The following is a 20,659-nucleotide window of genomic DNA, read 5'->3' as shown; positions in this document are numbered from 1 at the left end:
AAATGAGTAGACTCCTTATGTATTTAGACATTCAGAAGTGTAAATTTCATAAATGAAAATTAACTTCAGGTGGTGAATCAGAACATCTAAACCGAATGCCAGTAATGCTTTAAAAGGAAAATGGCTACAGCTTAATCAGTTTCCTGCGGAATCAAAGCATTTAAAAAAAAAAAAAAAAAAAATATATATATATATATATATATATATATATATATTTATTTATTTATTTTTTTTCATGTGAGCATGTTTCAGCCAAAACAAAAATTCAGAAAAATTTACCCTCAGACCAATTGATCCTCTGCAGTGAATGGGTGCCATCAGAATGAGAGTCATCACAACAATCCACAAGTATTCCACACCACTCAAGTCCATCAATTGATGTTGTGAAGAGAAAAAATGCATATTTTTAAGAAGCAAAGTAATCAAGGTTTTTCTTTTTACTTCAAAACATTACTTTCAAAACATGTGTCTTTTAAATACAATACTGCTTTCAGCAGTGAAGTGTTCATCCTGTGTGAATCTGGAGAGAAAAATGCACAGATCAAGCACTGTTTACAGGCAAAAATAGTCCAAAACAGCCGTAAACAAATATTTCGGTTGACTTTGATGCGACAAACAGGATAACAGGGGATTTACTTTTTCATGGGAGGAAGTGCTATTATGGATTATGGAGTATTCTGGCTAAAAACAAGATTTGCAGTTAAAACAACGTTATAATAGATTTCTTACAAACGTGCAGCTTTTCACATCACAAGATGATAATTGATGGACTTGTGGATTACTTGTGGATTATTGTGATGTTTTTATCAGCTGTTTGGATTCTCATTCTGACGGCACCCATTTACTTCAAAGGCTCCACTGGTAAGTGATGCAATGCTACTTAAATATGTTCTTATGAAATAACAAACTTATCTACATCTTGGATGGCCTGGCAATGAGTAAATTTTTTATTTTTGGGTGAACTATTGTTTTAATCTTTATATATATATATATATATATATATATATATATATATATATCTTGTTGCAAACATGTGAGATTGAAACCAGGGCTTCCTGTGCCTCCGCCTCCAACTGTGAACGTTGAAATAGCACGGTTTAAATATGAAGGGCCTGACCCTGATTGTCATCTTTCACTCCATCTCCATCTGCCTCTGTATCTGATTCGATGACACGGGGGACCGGGGCTCATTTTGCAGTCCATTAACAGAGGGCAGGACTCCAGTTCCCATGGGTCCTGGAGATCCCCTCCCTCACCCGACTACCCTCATCTGGTGAATCTCTTCACCTCTCTAACCTCCCCCCTCAGTTGCTGACCTTTCTAACACTGTTGGCTAAACATTGCCTCCCTCTGTAATGAGCCATTAAACTGAATGCATTAATAGCCATTTAGGTTGTGAGCGTGTGTGTGTGTGTGTGTTTCACTGTGCTGTGAATCTGACTGCAAAGGATTTCACTGCAATAGATCGGGGGATTTTTCATTGCATATAGGACAAATGCCATCATATCTGTTGTCCTTGGATTGTTAATGTGCTTCATTGTGTTCATAATATATCCAGGCATTTTTGAATCCCTCAAGAAAGAAAAAAAGTAATCCTAATGAAGAGGATATTAATTACCCCCATTTGTGTGATTGTGTGTGTGTCAGACTTTGGCGTAATTATTAAGTGTGTGTGTGTTGCTTCTTTAGTTGACAGTACGGGATGAAGTGTGTGCCAACATTTCCTTTCCTCCCGGATGTCCCCTAACAGACCTGCTCTCACAGACCATGTGTTGTCTTTCTCTTCACACACACACACACACACACACACACACACACACACACACACACACACACACACACACACACACACACACACACACGCACACACACACACACACACACACACACACACACACAGAAAGATGACAAATATTTGTCACAGATCTCAGGAATTAGTGGTCTTAGTGTCATTTATTTACCTTAATCTTAATATAGCTCTTGTTTACAACTAGACTAAATGTAACTTATATATGTCCACTTGACAAATTTGCAAACAAAATCTGTAGATTTGTAGATAGGATTATTTAGTGCTGAAGGCAAATACTCTAACTAATGTTGATGGGAGCATTTTATTTAAACCAAACCAGGGCATTTCAAATTACAACTTAAATGTACACAAAAGCAAAACCTAGCCAATGAAATTCATAAAATATCAAAATGTCAACAATCTTTTCGAACACAGCAGTTCCAAATCCACCAGTCTTACCAAAAAAATACAATAGAAGACGTTAGAAATTATCATAGAAAAGAAACTCACAAATTGTTAAAACAATGAAAACAAGTTATGTATAAAAATTAATATACAATATTGGTACAGTAACCTGTAATTTCTATCTTAAAGAGAAATTATTAAGCTGATTTAACTCATAAAACATTTGTTTTGTTGGTATAAGTTAAAGATTTACTTAGTTAACTGATGCTAAATAACATTTATATTATTTAAATAAAACTATTTCGAAAGATTAAGCGTTTTTAGATATTAATAAGGAATGTAGTATTATAAACTTCATCTGTACAGGAAATAAAGATAAAACATAGAAATGAAGCTAATTAGTCTACTATTAATAAGATAAAGCCCCCTGGGCATCAGTACAGTATCAGACTGTCTTAGCCTTTCAGGATTTCCTGATAGCTCTGCACACATTGTCATGCAGCAATGAGCCAATTACCCCTGGAGTGTGTATTAAGAGATGACCAGATGACTGTGCAGTGGAGCTTTTGTAAGTGACAAAGACTCAGTGATAATGAGTGTAGGATCCATTGATGAACAGCAGTTTGATGCCATCACAGCTTCATTCACAGAACTAAAACAGGTGAACGAAGTGGGGAGCAGAGTGAGGGTCAGAGAATGAGAGATTTTAACACTGATGGCCCTTTTACTGTGATGCTCTGATTGTGGACTTGAATGCTTTCACTGAGACAACATTTAGAGTAAATTAACTGCAAGTGGTTCTCAGCTGATTTTGCTTCAGGACCCAGATGTTATACTGGAAGTCATGTGGCAACCAAACTGTTTATCGGACAAAAGTAACAAAATAATAAAAATAAAACATTGTAATTACATCAACACACTCAATCATTTAGCAGCTTAACACATGGAAGAAACACTGTGCTAAATATTGCATTACCATCCTGGTTACCAAATGACAGATGAATTTGAGAGTGCGACTGGACGCATAGCCTTTGACGTCAAAAAATAAATAAAATAAAATATGGAAGCCTTTTTGAAACAGTCTATATATTTTGTTTTCCAAACTGCACATGATCACGCTAAATGTTTTGCATTAGGCAAAATGCTAATTTTTCATCATTTTATTTTCCATCCGCAACCTCTTCAGACCAGACCTGCGACCAATTCTTTTTTTTTGACCACCTGTTAAGAACTAGGTCAATGAAAAATATCCTCAAAGAAAAAAAGGGGGTTATTTGTTGTTTTGTTTTGTTTTTCATGTTGGCCACACCATATGTGTTTGTTGATTGCACCATATGAATTTGATATGGTTTAACAAAAGTTTATGCATATATAAATAAACAGATCAAAATGAACCAACAATCTTTATATATGTATATATGACCCTGGACCACAAATCAAGTCTTAAGTTGCTGGGTATATTTCTAGTAATAGCCAAAAAAAAAATTTATTATTAGGATATTAAATAAAGATCATTTTTTTATTAGTTATATGCATTGTTAAGAACTTAATTTGGACAATTTTAAAGGTGATTTTCTCAGTATTTTAATTTCTTTGCACCCTCAGATCAGACTGGTTTCAATCTCACATGTTTGCAACAAGATATATATATATATATATATATATATATATATATATATATATATACCACAAAACCAGTCTTAAGTGTCAATTTTCACTGCACTCAATGGCAGTGAGGTCTTCATTAGTATTTGATAATGGTGAAATGTTTGATTCAGTTCTTTGTATGGTCCGCAGCCTGAGGGAGAATGCTTCAGCTAATACCTCCTCATTATCAATTAGCGGGTGGGTTAATGTTTGTAGGTAATCAGTTCTTTAAGAGTCAATAGGTGTCATTAAGTGTCAGAGATCCTCTGATAATGTGAACTCATCTCAGAAAAGGTCAACCGCCTGTGATACAGTAGATCATTGTCCAGACCTGAGCGTGGCTGGGACGGTTCAGTTTCATCGGTTCACCAATTAACCACTTCTAATCCACGCTGTTTGCTGTTAAACTCTACTCCATCATTTCCAACAGAGAGTCTGGATTTAACAGATGTTTACACGATTGCTGACTACATCGGCGAACCCCTCCGCCCACTTTCGCGAGGGCAACAAAAAGCTTTCAAGCACGCCCATCTCAGAAGGCCTGCATTTGAATCTGTTTCACCGTTTATTTATTCCTTTGTTTCAGTGCTAGTCAGTTTAATGCTTAGCATGCACTGTTAGCCATTAGCATTGCTTTCAGGCTCACTAGGTTGCTGATCTTAGAAGCTTAAAGCTCTGCCCGATGCTTTGTTGTGGTCATTGATGCTCAGAGGGGGTTCTGGGGGTTAACACAATAGATGAGGGGGCAGGAGAGGTTGTTGGCTAGGTGGTGGGACGGTTAGAAAAAGATACCCTGAAGTGGAGCCTTGATGATTTGCTCCATTCAGCGACATGCCTGGGATAACCCTACATGCAAATACAGTTGATAGCGGTTATGTCATTGTTTTGGAAATATCATCATTTCATTTAAGCAACAATCATTTTAGGAACTTTTAAAGGGATAATTCACCCCAAAATATATATATATTTTTTTTGAAAGATAAAATTAGTCTATTCTATTCTTTTCTATTCTTATTTATTTATTACATATTTTTATTTATTTATTTTTAAATTATATCATTTATTCACCCTAATCCCAGTTTTGTTAACATTCCCATTAAGTTATTAAAAAATTATTTTCTGAATGTTCAGAACATCCTATATGTATATATATATATATTGTACTTGGTTATGCAAATGTTACAGAAAACACTAAGCGAACATTCCATTTTTTGATTTTGCAAACATTATGGGAATATTACATTTGATTATTTTCTGCACCTTCTGAAACAAGTTAAAATGTTTAAAAAAAGTTGCATGATCATACAACTAAAATTTTTCAGAAAAAAAAGTTCCATGAAGAATGATGTATAAATAATGTGTTGTACTAATTTTTTTATTATATTAATGTTACTGGAAGAACATTTGTTCTTAACTTTGCTGGAACGTTTGCTGAAGTTCTGAGAATGTTTCATGTTCATGTCATTCCAAACAAGGATTAATTATATATATATTAAATATTAATTATTATTAATAAATAAAATATATTTTTAAGAACTTTTTTTGTTTATCCAAAGAATATCATTGGGCTCTGAAATTTTAAAATATTAAAAATATGAGTCATTGAAACATTTTAAACATATTATCTTTATTGTTCCACAGAAGAAAAGTGGAACGACATGAGGGTGAGTAAATTACAACAGATTTGATTTTGCCTTTAATTACTTGTACTCCCAGATTTGTGGGTTTATGCTAACTATAATCATCTGTTTATTACAATGAATTGCATTAATTCTATTAATTCAGTGATTTTTTTTGCCATCTGCCAAATCAACTCACCATGGAGCAACCCAAAGGAACAGTCTGTTACATTCATTGCTAAATTCCGGTCCGTGTGCGAGCGTGTTTTGGTTCGCAGAACCTCAGGGACCGGCTGGCTCCCCCAGGACTAAGCGCCCCTCATGGGGTGGGATAAAGAGGGTATCCTTTACAGAGCAGGCCTTCATCCACTCCCCAACCCCCACGGAGCACAGGCTACATCAATCGACACCACCAAGCCTATTGTCTGCACCGGGATTTAATCAGGTATTAGTTACCCAAACTGCAAGAGAAAGCTTAAAGACGGTAAGCTTAAGTGATCTCCATAGTTACCTTACAGCTCATAGCCTTGAGTATTATTAGATTAAAGACGGCAAACTGCTGGAGCAATAGGACGGAGAGAAAAGCTAAATCCCATAAAAGCCCATACAGCCTTTAGCATTAAACAGGCTACGGGGAAACTTTTTTGTTGACAGTCAAGGTAATCACATTGGACATATCAGACACCTACATCTGGCATCTCATCTGATGAACTCTGAAAGTCACTGTGAGGTTACGAGAGCTCCTCCGGCCCATAATGCACTGCCACATACCAGGATTTCGCTAAGATACACACAGCGTCCAGGACTGTATCAAATTAGAGGCGCGGGTAGAAAGACAAACATATGTCAGGCAGGAGCAGATCGAGTATTTTAGGAGGAGCTTTAGTCTTTTCATCTAAGGAACGTGGCATGGTTGTGTGTGCGAGTGGAGGCCTCTATAATATTCTCAAGAATGTCGGCATTACCTGGAGTGCGGCCCATATGTTTCTACTTCCTGTCTGAAAACATTCAAAACTTCCTGAGATGATCTCCAGCCTCAACCCGAGGAAATTTCACCCCTGGTGTCAAAATCCGTATCCCACCCATACCGAGGGTTTGTAATTAAAAGAATAATATGTGGTGTGTGTGTGTGTGTGTGTGTGTGTGCGGTATATTCGACCAGAACAGAGACAATGTTGTCGAGAGATTTTGCGAGGATTCGAGAGGAGGGTGGCGATGATCACCGTACAGATGCCAGACTGTCATTAAGTACTCATAGCCCTAATTATAGATTTAAACGTGGCTTAAGTTAAAAGAGAATATATTATTAATTTCAGACAGTGACAACCTCATGTCCTATTACTACATTTATTAATCATGGGATATCAATTATTTACATTGAAACAGAATTCAGCTGAGTATATCGTATCATTTGATGTATCCTGCCGAAGAAATATTACAAAAGCCAGTTGATAAGACTGGTCACTTTAGATAAAGGGTTAGCCCCGTCCACATGGAGACACGTTTCACTGTATGCATACATTTTGTAACATATTGGCGTTTCCTCCACATGTATCCAGCATTTTGGGAGACTTTAAACCGTGGCCCAGAGTGGATAAATCTGAAAACGCCTCCCTTGCATTTTCATGTGGACAGTGAATCCGTATATTTTCTGAAACGATGATGTCATTAGCCCACGTCTCGCCCCAGTCAGACACCGCTACGTCACGTAACAGCGACAAAAACATGAACAAACACTGGACGATTGTCTTTTTATTAACTTACATTAACACAGATTAATAAATGTATTGTTCCATGTTTGTTTGTATACCGAGAGCAAGGTTTATGCGCATAGTCCAAGTCTTCTTCTCCATTTTGTAGTGTATCTCTGTGGCAGAATTACAGTGCCACATACTGGTCTGGCATGTATACTACATCGTTTTGTGTCGGTTTCGTGTGGATGCAGATATTTCTTGAGATGAGGGAAAAAAACGATTGGATTGGGAAAGCTCTGGCTTTGGTGGACGTAGCCAAATTTATCCTTTCTCTCCTCATTAAATTCTATCAGGGAAATAAACTCTCTTGTGAAACACAAATAAAGAAACCAATTAGCAAGTCTGTGATTTATTTTCCTAGTTAATGATGCTGTTAACTTTTGATAGCCCTCTTGTTGTTTGCTTTATCACTCACTATCCTAAATAGTCCCAGTTGCTGCTCTAGTCCTCTTTTCTCAGTCTGGTGTAAGTTGCCGGGTGTTTGCAGGGCTGTTTTCTGTGCCATGTGGCTCTTAACTAATCACGGACAGACCAGTGTCAGTCAACACACAACACAGCAGTGCTAGACAGAGATGGGAACCTCCGTTCCTAACATTTACACTCGTTTACCTTGCTCTTGCTATCTAAATCTGGACAGTCCACAGACTTATTGTCAATGGATAATCAAATAAAAAAAATATTGAATTGTATTATATACAATTTTATTTAATCCTTATGTAATTTATTTTTACATTTTATACATATCTAATTTTATTATATATTATGTAAAATATTATTTATATGCTTATGTGATATTTTTGTTATTCACAAATATAATTAATTTTTGGGGGGTGGGGCGGGGTACAATACAAGTTTTTGGGAAGTCACACTAGATGACACTGACAAATGTAGAGGTTTTTTTTTTTTCTTTATTATAAGAACACTATCACCCTGACTTCAAAATGTAATTTTATCATTTAAATTCAGATATTAAAAACATGTTTCATCCCAGTTAACATCCTCAGGATATTGGCTAACGCTCTGGCAAGCTTCTCCAAAAGTTCTGAACATTCTTCTAGGAACATTAATAGAATTTTTGTTTAAAGTTTTATGGATCTTCATATTGTTTTAATTTTTTTTTAATGTTAGCGCATAAACTTTATTCACACATCATTTATAAAACTTATTTTACGAAAACATTTTAGTTTGGATGTTCATCTAATATATATATATATATATATATATATATATATATATATATATATATATATATATATATATATATATATATATATATATATATATATATATATATATATACGTGTTTCACAGTGTTCAGAGAACATTTCGAAGTAACATTCCAAATGTTTGCACAATAATACTATAGAATGTTACCTTAACAATTTGCATAATTAAAATATTTAAAAAAACATTCACAGAACATTCAGAAATAACATTTTAACTGAGGCCTTCCCCAGATGTTACTTTTAACACACTTTTGTTAATACACTATGTAAACACACACTCAGAGTCAGATTAACTTGCGGAAGGGCGGTGTAATGAAGCTTAATTAAGGAGGCCTGTGTTAGCTGTTGTTTTAGCAAATATTTGGCCAATGCAACACCTCTGTGAGCCAAACAGATCACTAGAGCTTTGTTTTCTCACCCGACTGACATGGCTCACCTAAAAGAGCTTGTATGAAATCAGTGCTTATCTTGAAACAATAACAAATGCACAGAGTTCACTGTCCAAGAAACTCATCAGTTCAGTACTCAATGTACAGAGATAAATCTGGGATGAAATGGAGCAGGAGTGCAAATGTTTAAGGAAAGAGCTGCTCTTTTGCTCTCCAAATCCAAAAACCCAAAGACATGTAGGGCAGTTTCAGCTCTGGCTCATAGTGATGCTGTTCTCTTGAATAATGACAGCTCTATTTGTATTCCTCTCTCTCTTTCTCTCTCTCCTTACACATATATAAAAATCTGGATAATTACTTAAGTCATGACAGATTGTCTCAGCGTAGGTCACTTTAAGGGGCACCGCTCTCCTTCTCTCCTTTCTCTGCCCAGCCCTGCTCTGAGTACCTAGTAGGACAGTCCCCCTCCAGTGTTAATGATTTCCGCCTGGTTGGCTGGCAGTGTTTCTGCCAGCACAGGTTGGATTGAGGCAGCAGTGTGGGTGACGCTGCCATCTGTCCCAGTAAAGTGCCCTGTGTGGTGCCCAGCTGGTGTGGAACTGCTAACGAAGGAGGGAGTCTCATCTTGCTCTTTCGCTCAGTCTTTTTCTTTTACTCACTCGATCTAATTTAGACCAAGTCAAGTGAGTGAGACCTCTGTCTAATTCTAACTTAAGATCTATCTATCTATCTATCTATCTATCTATCTATCTATCTATCTATCTATCTATCTATCTATCTATCTATCTATCTATCTATCTATCTATCTATCTATCTATCTATCTATCTATCTATCTATCTATCTATCTATCTATCTATCTAGATAAATACAAAAGCCTTTGTTGTTAATGACAGCTTCAAGACACTTCTTGCATGGAGAAACTAGTTGCATGCATTACTTGGGTGTGATTTTGGCCCATCCTTCCAAGTCTTCAAATCTTGAAGGTTCCATGGACCTCTTCTATGAACTCTGATCTTTAGTTCTTTCCATCGATTTTCTATTGGATTCAAGTCAGGTGATTGGCTGGACCACTCTAGCAACTTTCTTTTCTTTTTTTTAAACCTAATGAGGGTTTCCTTGGCTGTGTGTTTGGGATCTTGCTGGAATGTCCACCCTCATTGCGTCTGACCAGACTATATTCTCCCAGTATTTCACAGGCTTGTCTAAATGTGGTGCAGCACACTTTAAACAAGCTCAACATGCTTTTTCTTCAGCAACAGAGTCTTGCGTGGTGAGTGTGTATACAGGCTACAGGTGTTGAGTGCATTAGTTATTATTTTCATTGAAACAATTGTACATGCTAATTCCAGGTCTTTTTGAAGATCTCCACCCATCATGAAATGTTTCTTGTGTGACACGTTGGTGATGAGACACATTTTTATAGGCCATCAATTGGGAATAACCAGCTAATATTAATTTCCACTGACTAGGGGCAGGATTGCTGTCTAATTACTGATAGATTTCTGCTGGTGTCTAGGCTTTCCATGCCTTTTTGCAACTCCCTTTCTTTACGTGTTCAGTACTTTTTCCCTGGGTCATTCCACTTTATTACACAGGACTTATTTGTTTTGTTTTCTTTGTATGTATGAATTACTTGGGTTGTTACCGAAGTCTGGTGAAATTTAATGTATATATATTTGGAATGTCATTTTATATATTTGTATATATTGTTTTATATTTAATCTAATATTGAATATATTGTTAGATTTACATTTATATTACATTTTTATCTTTAATTATATATGTGTGTGTCTATTTAAACATTGTAAACATTGCACAAAGATGTATAATGTGTGGTATATTTGTTATTTGATAGATTATTATACTATTTTCATAATTGTACATTTTATATTTAATATGTAGAATTATTTTGTCATTTATTTGTTGAAGCTGAACCAGCGTCCTACCCTCACGCTGTCTCCAATCTGACCAATGATTTGTTTGATTTCGACAATCTATTTCCATTCCTGCTTTGTTTTTTCCACCTCTTATTCTCATTCTTTTCCTCACCACACAGGTCTCTCACTCTCTCTGGCACCTCCTAAAACAGCTCTATCTAATTGCTGCCGTTGGCTTTTTGGCAGTGTGTAGAGAGTCTGTCTCTGAGGAATAGAGTGTGGCTGTGTTTAAACTGTGCAAACACACACATCTGTGTCAGGGAGCCAAGGGTCTACCACATTTACTGCCCTCAGGGCTTCTAGAGGGAAGAGCTCAGCAGGTCTGACTGAAGTTCAGCGCATTATCACCTCATCTTCTCTCCCACTGCTGTAACAGCACCTCCTAATCCACTTCATCCGCTCATGATCTAGTGCTGCAGTATGTGAGAGCAGGGCCGATATTTCAGAGTCATATTGTTCCATCTATATCCCATGCTTCTTTTTAGGGAAAAAAAGTCAGCAATTTCCTAGTGCTATTAAAAACCTCAAATTTGTATTATTAAATATTTAAATATTAAACTATATTTTGCTATGAACTTGAAAAATATGTCATTCAGTTTGCTGGTTATAGTTGCACTATTGCATTTCTAATCAATCTGTTTTATGATTAGGAAAAAAATCCAATAGACTTGCATCAAAAAGCCATAAATATCTAAACAAGAATATCATAGGTGAGGTCCAACTATCTAGAAACCATTTAGGACAACCTAGCAACCACTCAGAGCAACCTAACAACTTCCTAGTAACCACACGGAACACTCAAAACCTAGCAACCTAACAACTGAACACAGAACTCAGAGCCATATAGAGAGAGAGTTGCGACAACGGAAGTTTGAAATGTTTGGTTGTCACGTGATTCGTGTCGACTTCAAACTGTTCCAGGAAGTGCGTTGGCAGCCATTCAAACTGATAGAGTAGAGTGACAGAACTGCGATTTCTGGTAATAAGGAGTCAATAAATGCATTTATTTTATATATTTATACAACACACCGACATATGTATGTAGCATGAGTATGTAGTTACAGCGATGTTGTTTTTAAAATATCAAATCAGGTAATTTTTGAGGATTAGTGTTCAATTACCGTTATTTTAAAAACTTATTTCAGGCTAACCTTAAGTTGTATAAACACGTGTTGCTGTTGCCTTTTTACGTTACATTTTGTTCTTTTTTTCACTGATCTCATATTAACTAATGTCATATTGATGACTTTCAGGTAGTAGAGAGACAGGCTGGTGATTTTCAGCTCGCACCGCACTATGGGTCAATTAACTGTTAGCAGCCGTAATTAGCATGTTAAATAAATGTAAAATGAAGCTTACTGTTTATAATTCTTTCAATTACATATAGTAATATAATTATGTATTATAAATAATATATCTATTATATCTAGTATAATTCTTACAATACTTATTCATGTACACAATATATTTAGGTTTAAAACAACTTAAGCATGCTCGTATATAAACATGTACACTGCCATTTAAAAGTAATAATGCTGAAAATTCAGCTTGGTATCACGAGTATATTACATTTTAAAATAGAAAACTGTTATTTTAAATTGTAATTATATATTACGAGATTAATATAGAATTACATTTTCTTTTTCTTTGTATTTTTATTCAAATAAATGCAATTAACTATTTACAGCAATTCATTAATACATTTCTAATATTTAATAGCATGCCAAGCTTTTTGTATGTGTCCTTTCTTTCATGTTGTCCTTGCATAGTCTCCACCATGGTTTGCTGTGCTGCATGGGGATGCTCCACTCGGTCAGAGAAAGGTGTGCGAATGTATGGCTTCCCCGCTGACATGGAGAGGAGAAAATAATGGTTGGCTCCAGTCAGCAGGAGCAATCTAAATATAAATAAATATTAGAACAACAAAAAATTGTTAGGTAATTATACTTAAATTTATTTGCACTTTTTTACATTGAAAATGATTTACTAGAAATAAGGAACAAGCAAAGCCTTGCAAAACCCAGGGAGCTGAGACTCATGGTGAGACATTGCAGGGCGTCATCAGTGTTACCTATAACTGTGCATTTAACCACCATGTGATATGTACCGTATGTGGGTAGACAAAAAAAAAGTTGTAAATGGAAACTAAACTCAAGTCACTGCAGGCACATTTTGAGGCAAACCAATTTGTCATGACCAAAAAATTCAAGAGGAGGCTGAGACCAGATGCTATTCCCACAATCTTTTGTACATCATCCTGTGGTCAAAAAGAGGAGGGCCCTGCTCCACGATGCACCCCTAGACCTGTAAACATACAAGAAATGGCTGCTGATTACAGCTATATTATTTCAGGTGATACATATATAATAAGTACATACTCGTACTAGTTGAAGTAATATTTCTCATTTTGAAGTGATGTGATATACTCAATAATTAAAATTAGCAATACCATGTATTCTGCCTCTATCAGTTTCAAAGGTTGAGGAAAAAAAGAATGAGGACACTCAGAGAAGGGAAAGTGACAGTGAAGAAATAGAGGACATGGCTAGAGAGGAGAGACAGGGACAGATGACACTACTCAGTCAGCCAGAGCAAGTCAGTCAGCAGCCAGTCAGCATTCCAGTGAACCATCAGCCAGTTACCTGGGTCTATTAAAAAAATTAAAGAGAAAAGAAAAAAAATATCAAACAATGCAAAGGCAGCACTAAGAAAAATAAAGAATGAAAATGCTGCTTTTAAAAAAAAAAGGTCCCCTCAGCACTCCTGACCTGCATCCTCACTGATGCTCCATCACAGAACAGTCCAGTGGCAGCACTAATCCTCCACCTATCAGCACCCACAGAACGTTACAGTATGTTAATTTTATACACTAACAAGTTTAAGTATATAATACAGTAGTATTATAATATAGACAGGTTATATAATATAGACAGGTAATAGTCAATGAATCACAATGACTAAAAACACTCCACCCATGTTTTGGCAAACTCAATTCACTCTAAATTTATATCATTAGGGTGCATTTTATTATTAAGGAATTTAATACGTGTAATAAGGAACAAATGTTATAACCTCATTTTTACCACTTCCACTCACGCTGTCACACATGATCAAACGTTACATTGAACTAACATAATAGGCTATGTAACGTTAGCTAACTTTCCCCACCCTGCAAAAAAATATGTTTAGACTCCTTTTTTTCTAATTCCAAACACGATGGATGAACCTGAATTAAGAGAACAGATTTTACAATTAATAGGGTGTTCGTTACTTTATTCAGCTCCAATCCTAGCCTAATCTGTTAGTTATCTGATAACATCCCTTAAATCTACTCATTTAATGAGTGATAATCTACTAGAAGGTTTTAATTTGCAATTTATTGTTATTAAGATGTACTGATAATACACAATCTTATTATTTAAACGTCTTACCTTTTAAAAGTGCGTCGCAAACGGTTTGTTCTGCTGCATCTCTACGGCGCGGCATCGGTTTGCTGCTACTTCTGGGAACTATTGAGAGGCTCCACGAGCCGCCATTGCTGTAAAAAAAGCGTTCCATTGGAGTCAATGGAGTTGTCGCAACTCTCTCTCTATATGGCTCTGACAGAACTGAACACACTAACAACTCCCTAGCAACCATTAAACACTGTAATAACTACCCAGAATAAAATAACAACCTTCTGATATCACTCAAAACACCCTAGCAACCATTTACAGTCCCAAAGCAACCACTACCAGGGGTGGGCTCAAAGCTAACAGATAGAAATCACTCAGAACACCCTAAAACCCTTATCAACCACTCAAAACACCTCAGCAACCATCCATAACACCATAACAACCCAGAACACTTTAATTACTGACCAAAATAACAACCTCCTTGCAACCACCACAACACCCCAAAAAACATTTGCAACCACTTACAACATTCTAAAAACTACCTAGCAACCACTCAGAACACCCAATCAAAAATAAATAAATAAATATAAAAAAACATTTAAACGTTTTAGCAACTGCACAGAAATGCGCCAACCAGAATGTCATTGCATGCATCATGGAGGCACAAGCAAGCAACACTGACATTTTCTTTATAAAATGTTAATATCTAGTTCAATATGCAGCAATAACATGACATAAAAATGAGACATCCAGATTATTATTTTTTTTTTTTCAAAACTAATTAAAATATCAGAACATCAGATGGAAATATAATCCACTGCTTTTTTTAAAATAGTAAATGCACCATAATGGCCTGATCACGTTAAGAAATAAGCAACACATGAGGACATCTTATAAGCCCTTATTCATCTGTCACTGATTCTTTCTTCTGTCTCTCTTCTCACACTGCTCTTGTGAATAGATCAAAGCTCACAGACACATTGTTGACCTGTCATTTGTGTAGATCTGTCCATTTGCAGTCTATTCAGTTCATTCTCTTTGTCCAGCGGGATCACAGTCTGCGTGGTGCTGTTTGTCGAGACGCTGAGCAATCCGAAGAGAGGTCAAAGGTTTGGCCCGGCTACTGTGTTGGGGTCACCGGGAGCTTGGCTTGGGGTCAGAGGTTTCAGGGGTACAGTAGGATGGTCGGTGACTTGGCATTCCATCACAGAGCCCCAGTGTGAGAAAGCAACAGCTTTCTTTGAGGTCGCATCCTCTCAATTTGCTTCAAACTCACCTCCCATTCAACCTGTTGCTATGAGATCCGCTGGCGAGCACAGGCAAATTCGGCCCCCCTGGGCAATTCTGTGCTTGTCCGTATTGTCCCGGTTGTGTTAGAGGTAATCATTAGACGCCATTAAATGGCAGGAGTGTTTAACAACTTATTGGGTGGCTGAAAAAGGCTCAACTCCCAAACCTGAGAAAGACGGAGACTGTTAGAGGAGGTGAAAGCAATGAAAGAAATTACAGCAAAAAATAAAAGAGGGCTGGAAAGTGAAACGCAGGATTGCGGTGAAGACATTAACAAGCGGCTGCATATTGTCTGTGTTTCTTTTGTGTCGGAGAGAATGGGTGGAGCTCATTCAGAATGATATAGGATGAGAAAGAGAGAGGGCTAGAGGAACAGAAACATAGTCAATGTTAGCTTGTAAATCCCACAAATGCTTAACTTCATTACATGGCAATTATCATCAGTAATTGGGGAGACAATGGCTTTGGCGTTGTTTCAGGGCCGGGATTCGGGGCAGAGGGGGAAGGCATGAAAGGGTCAGGCTTTTTACATAATATTAACTGAATAGGACCCTGGTTACAGTGAGAACAAAAGCAGTGTATCTATTCTTCTGGAGTAGTTAAAGTTTAGGTTTAATGTGAGTGGGAAGTGACCAATCTGTAAATGTTGCAGTCATAGTTTGATCAGATGATGGGGGAATGGCTTTAACAACTTTAGAGTCATGTGAAGTTAAACGCAAGTTCACCTTGGTGCTTTACTAGGGAACAAATTATCTATTTACTACAAACAGAGGACTGACATCCCATAGGAAAGAGAAGTCATGAATTAGATTTCTTTTATGTCGCATATGTTTCACCTAAACATCATAGAATGAGAAATTTTGTGTAAATGGTAATCACATATGTGTCTCCTCTGGTTTCAGAAGAGGTCTCTAATGTCTCAATCTGTTATCAGATGTTCCAAGATACCAAAGTCTGCAATCAAGAGTCAGAAGTCTCAATATGTCCTCAAACATTTGCATCAAATTTTTCCAAATCCCACATTATTTATGCATATGTATTATAAATAATGTTACAAAATAGAAAATATATGTGATAAAAATATATACACTATCATTTCAAAGTCAGGGGTCAGTACAATTTCTTTAAGAACAGTAGAAAGGGATTTTAAATGTCACACCAAGGTGAATATAGTTAAAAACAGGAATATTGTGAAGTATTATTACAATTTCAAATAATTATGTTCTGTTTTAATATATTTTAAAATTTAATTTATTCCTGTGATGTCAAAGCTGAATTTTCAGCATCATTACTCCAGTCTTCAGTGTCACATGATCCTTCAGAAATCATTCTAATATGCTGATTTGTTGATCAAGAAACATTGCTTATTATTATCAGTGTAGGGCTGCTTAAAATTTTTGCGGAGATTGGAATTTTTTTGTTTTTAATTCTTTAAATCTAATGCTCAAAAGAACAGTATTTATTTATTTAACAATTTAAGGGTCGCTTTAACTTCAAATGTGTCCTTGCCCATTAAAAGTATTACCTTCCATAAATAAATATATTCATACATATATACATACACTTACTTATTTACCCAGAACTTCTGAAAGATTAGCCCTATATAGACTCACACAAATGTAAACACTTTTAAAATAAAAATACAATTCTTTAATCAAGCTGCAATATTTAGAAGTTCTCTGCATTAGTAGCAGAATCCCACACCATAGGAAAATCTTATTAAAGACTTCACTGTCAGCATAGAGCTGGCAGCCAATCAACAGCCTTCATCTAGTCATGGCCTTTAGCGCTAATCCAGCTCAAACACTCGGCTTTATCTGTTCTGCAGTAAAAGACGATCCAGTTACTCTTGACACATGCCAAAGTTCTCACTCAGTACCGGATGCTTTCTTTAAATACTGGTGGACAGGTAGGAGGCGTAATAATATTTCGATTGATTGAGACCTTCCTCTTCTCAGGTTCAACCCAGCATAATAATGATATTGGCGGAGGTCAACAGTGCTTGGCTGCCATCATCACTAGCTTATTAACCCTGTGGCCCGCAGAGATCCACACAAACACATCGTACAAGAGGCTCATTCAGGCCTCAGGTTGGCCAGGAAGAGGCAGAGGCTGAGGTATTATAAGACCTAATCATGCCGAGGTCAAACATTTATGAAAGCTGCTTAGAAAGAATGTGTTTTAAAGTCGATGCAGTTCAGAGTTAACATAAACCCTCTTTAAGCATCCAGAATGATCAAATCCTGCTAATTCTAAAATAACGACGCTAATGCTTTTTGACTCCAGGAGCATTTGCAATGGTGCTTGTTGCAGTGAAGTTGTAGAAACTGAAAGGCTGAGCTGTTTGATAGTTTTGAGACAGATTAGGTTTATAGATTGGAGTGATGATAGATACCAATGCACTCAAGTCCACAGATAACACACTGAGCTACACATTATATTTGGTATTAGATCTTTACTTGACTTGTAAAAGGTTTATTTTATTTTATTTTATTTCATTTTTCTAAATGTATTTATGTTATCAAAAAGAAACGTGAAAATCTATTAACATTTAAATATAATATTTTATTCTACATATATCAAACCCCTGTGGTGCATGGAACGCATCAATAATGTCAAATAGTATTACAATTGAAAGGTTTTCTGTTTTAATGTATGTTTAATTCGCAAGACCCAAATACCATGATACATTATTTATTCTATTCTGAGATCATTGTTTATTCTACATGTATTTTACCCTCTGATGCATGGTGGTGTTAATATTTATCTTGACATAAAACATGTAAAACATACATTTTGTTTAACCAACATGCCACAAATATATCAATTAATGCAAAATGGATTTTAGAATTCTCTCTTTCTTGCATTATTACTATTATTATTTTAAATAGAACATGATACGAAAGTCAAATCTTTGAACGAACACAAAATAAAGCATTAGAGTATGTAAACATTAAAACAGTAGAACTGAGTTTCTCAGTGTAGAATGAATAGTTAATTCAGAGTTCAAATCAGTTTTCTGAAGCTCTTCCCATCTCTCTAGCTAAAGTCATCATGTACTGTGCACTGGCTCTGTTGACTGCAGTGTAATATACACCCGGATGATGAATAGCACTGGTCAGATCGGCCGTGCGAACCCAAACATTCCTCCGTCTCTCTCTCGGCCTCTGAGCGTTCTAGCAGGATGGACTAAGGACAGGAACGAACAGATGTAGTTTACATCTGACAGTAAATGGCACATGACACTGAGCACTGTAGGAATTTCCAGATGAGAACCGTTCTACTGTTAGAAATGAATCCAGACGAGCTCAGTCTGTAATCAGCCAGCATCATTCTCTAACAACACTCACTTTAAGAAACCCCTTTGAAATGTGCTCGTGCTTCAGCCGTTGAAGAAAAACAGTGGAAAATTGCAGTAGTTTAGAAAGAAAATGCTTCAGGTGGGTAAATAATCAGATTTTATTTAGTCTCTCGCAGTTACACAAAGCCCATAGGAGTGTGTGTGTGTGTGTGTGTGTGTGTGTGTGTGTGTGTGTGGCTAATTAAAGAACAGTTAGCTTTGTGGAGCAGGTTCCTGGAGAGGCACTCGTTACCCTGTCCCTGTTTTTCTGACCCCCATCGTCACGTCAGTGTCCTTTCCTACAACACACACACTAATGAGCCACGAGGGGATTGAGTGAGTAGAGCACCGGCCATCGTATCAACACACACTCCACAAGCAGGAATGTGGGAATGAAGTCATCTCCAGCGGTGGACTGTTGACAGATCGTGTGTATATTTCGAGGTGTTGTGTTTGTGTTTGGAGAGATCTGAATTTATAGGGTACTGTAGAAAAAAAAAAAAGTTTTAAAACAGTGTGTGTGTGTGTGTGTGTGTGTGTGTGTGTGTGTGTGTGTGTGTGTGTGTGTGTGTGTGTGTGTGTGTGATAAAGATCCAGAGCAGCGGTGATTCTAGGGTTTCAGTCTTATGGAGCTTCAGCTCTTTATCTGAACATGAGATGATGTGGGTCAGAGGGATGTTTCTTGTTATAAGAGCAAGAGGTTGCATTTCTGAACTACTTTTTCTTCTTCTTCTTTGTGTTTTTTTTTTTTTTTTAAGAAACCAACCTAAATAAGGACTAGCAGCACATTTAATCCAGATCACTCCTTTAGTTTTTGCTCTAAACATTCAGTTTTCGCCATTTTTTCTTCTTCCTTTACAGGTTTAGGATGCACAGAAAGAGAATTTCATTTAGATGTAAATGTACATCAAATTTGATAAAATTGTATCAATTTTGAGGTGGTTTTCTTTTCTTTTTCTTTTTATTATACTTAGCGACGACAGTTTTTAAGGGGGGTTCATCTAAATTGTGTAGAAATGCACATATTGGTTTAGTTTTTCAATCAACTTGTTTGATTTCTTATGAAAAAAATTCTGGTTTACAATGCATTACATCGCTAGTGTGTATAGGTAGCATAAAAAATTTATTCTTTGAATTAGTAATATTAATGTTAATAATTTTTTTATAATTTATTTTACTAGCAACCTGAAAGTTTGTCGATCTTTGATGGCAAACAGGTCAGATAAACAAAATCAACCATGAAATAAAATAAAGTAACAATAAAATAAAATATAAATGTAAAAATATTTATAAAAAGAATAAATATGACTATGCGACTTAACCCGGTGATCACTCTACCTCAAAGAATACATTTTTTGTGTAAAATTGAAATGTTTTTTCATCAAGTCTTATTCTTTCTTAGTTTCTTCTCTTATTTGTATTTCATTCTTTTCCATTTATTCAGTTTTATTAGTACTTTTAATGAGGTATTGTTTCATTTTTGGTCTAAATTGCCAACAAACACAAGCCATTTTATGGTTATTTAGTGTGAATTATGATGCTTTAAACTCCGGCACATATTTATAACCTAACATGTGCACAAACAACTCATTAAGCACAATTCCTTTGAGAAATAATTAAGAAGTAAACACAAAGAGTGCTGTAAATGAAGCCTCATTTAGAAGAAAGTCGTATTTAACATTCTTTGATAACTTTTTAAAGTTCTTATAGTTTTTAGCTAATGAGCGGAGAAGTCTCAGCCGGTTGCGCAACAAAAGATAAGTAGAAACTTCACTCTGGGCTTTTCTTCTGCTTTGAGGAAGGAGTTTCATTAGGCTCCACATATACCACAACAACCAAAGCTAATATCATGGCACGGCAAAAGCGT

The 20,659-nt window shown here is 36.1% G+C and overlaps 1 long non-coding RNA gene across 1 annotated transcript; it reads right to left on the bottom strand.

Moving 5' to 3' along the window:
- Window positions 1-12,697: 12,697 nt before the first annotated feature.
- LOC132144758 (uncharacterized) lies at window positions 12,698-14,377 on the bottom strand. Its single transcript, XR_009434400.1, has 4 exons — window positions 14,199-14,377; window positions 13,536-13,593; window positions 13,217-13,415; window positions 12,698-13,071 (listed from the first exon to the last, which is right to left on the bottom strand). It is a non-coding gene; the product is annotated as an uncharacterized LOC132144758 (long non-coding RNA).
- Between the last annotated feature and the right edge of the window lie 6,282 nt (window positions 14,378-20,659).

The sequence above is a fragment of the Carassius carassius genome, chromosome 8, assembly GCF_963082965.1.
Source record: "Carassius carassius chromosome 8, fCarCar2.1, whole genome shotgun sequence".
Lineage (NCBI taxonomy): Eukaryota > Metazoa > Chordata > Actinopteri > Cypriniformes > Cyprinidae > Carassius > Carassius carassius.
Note: the sequence above shows the minus strand (reverse complement) of the source record. Positions and strands in the feature narration are given on the sequence as shown.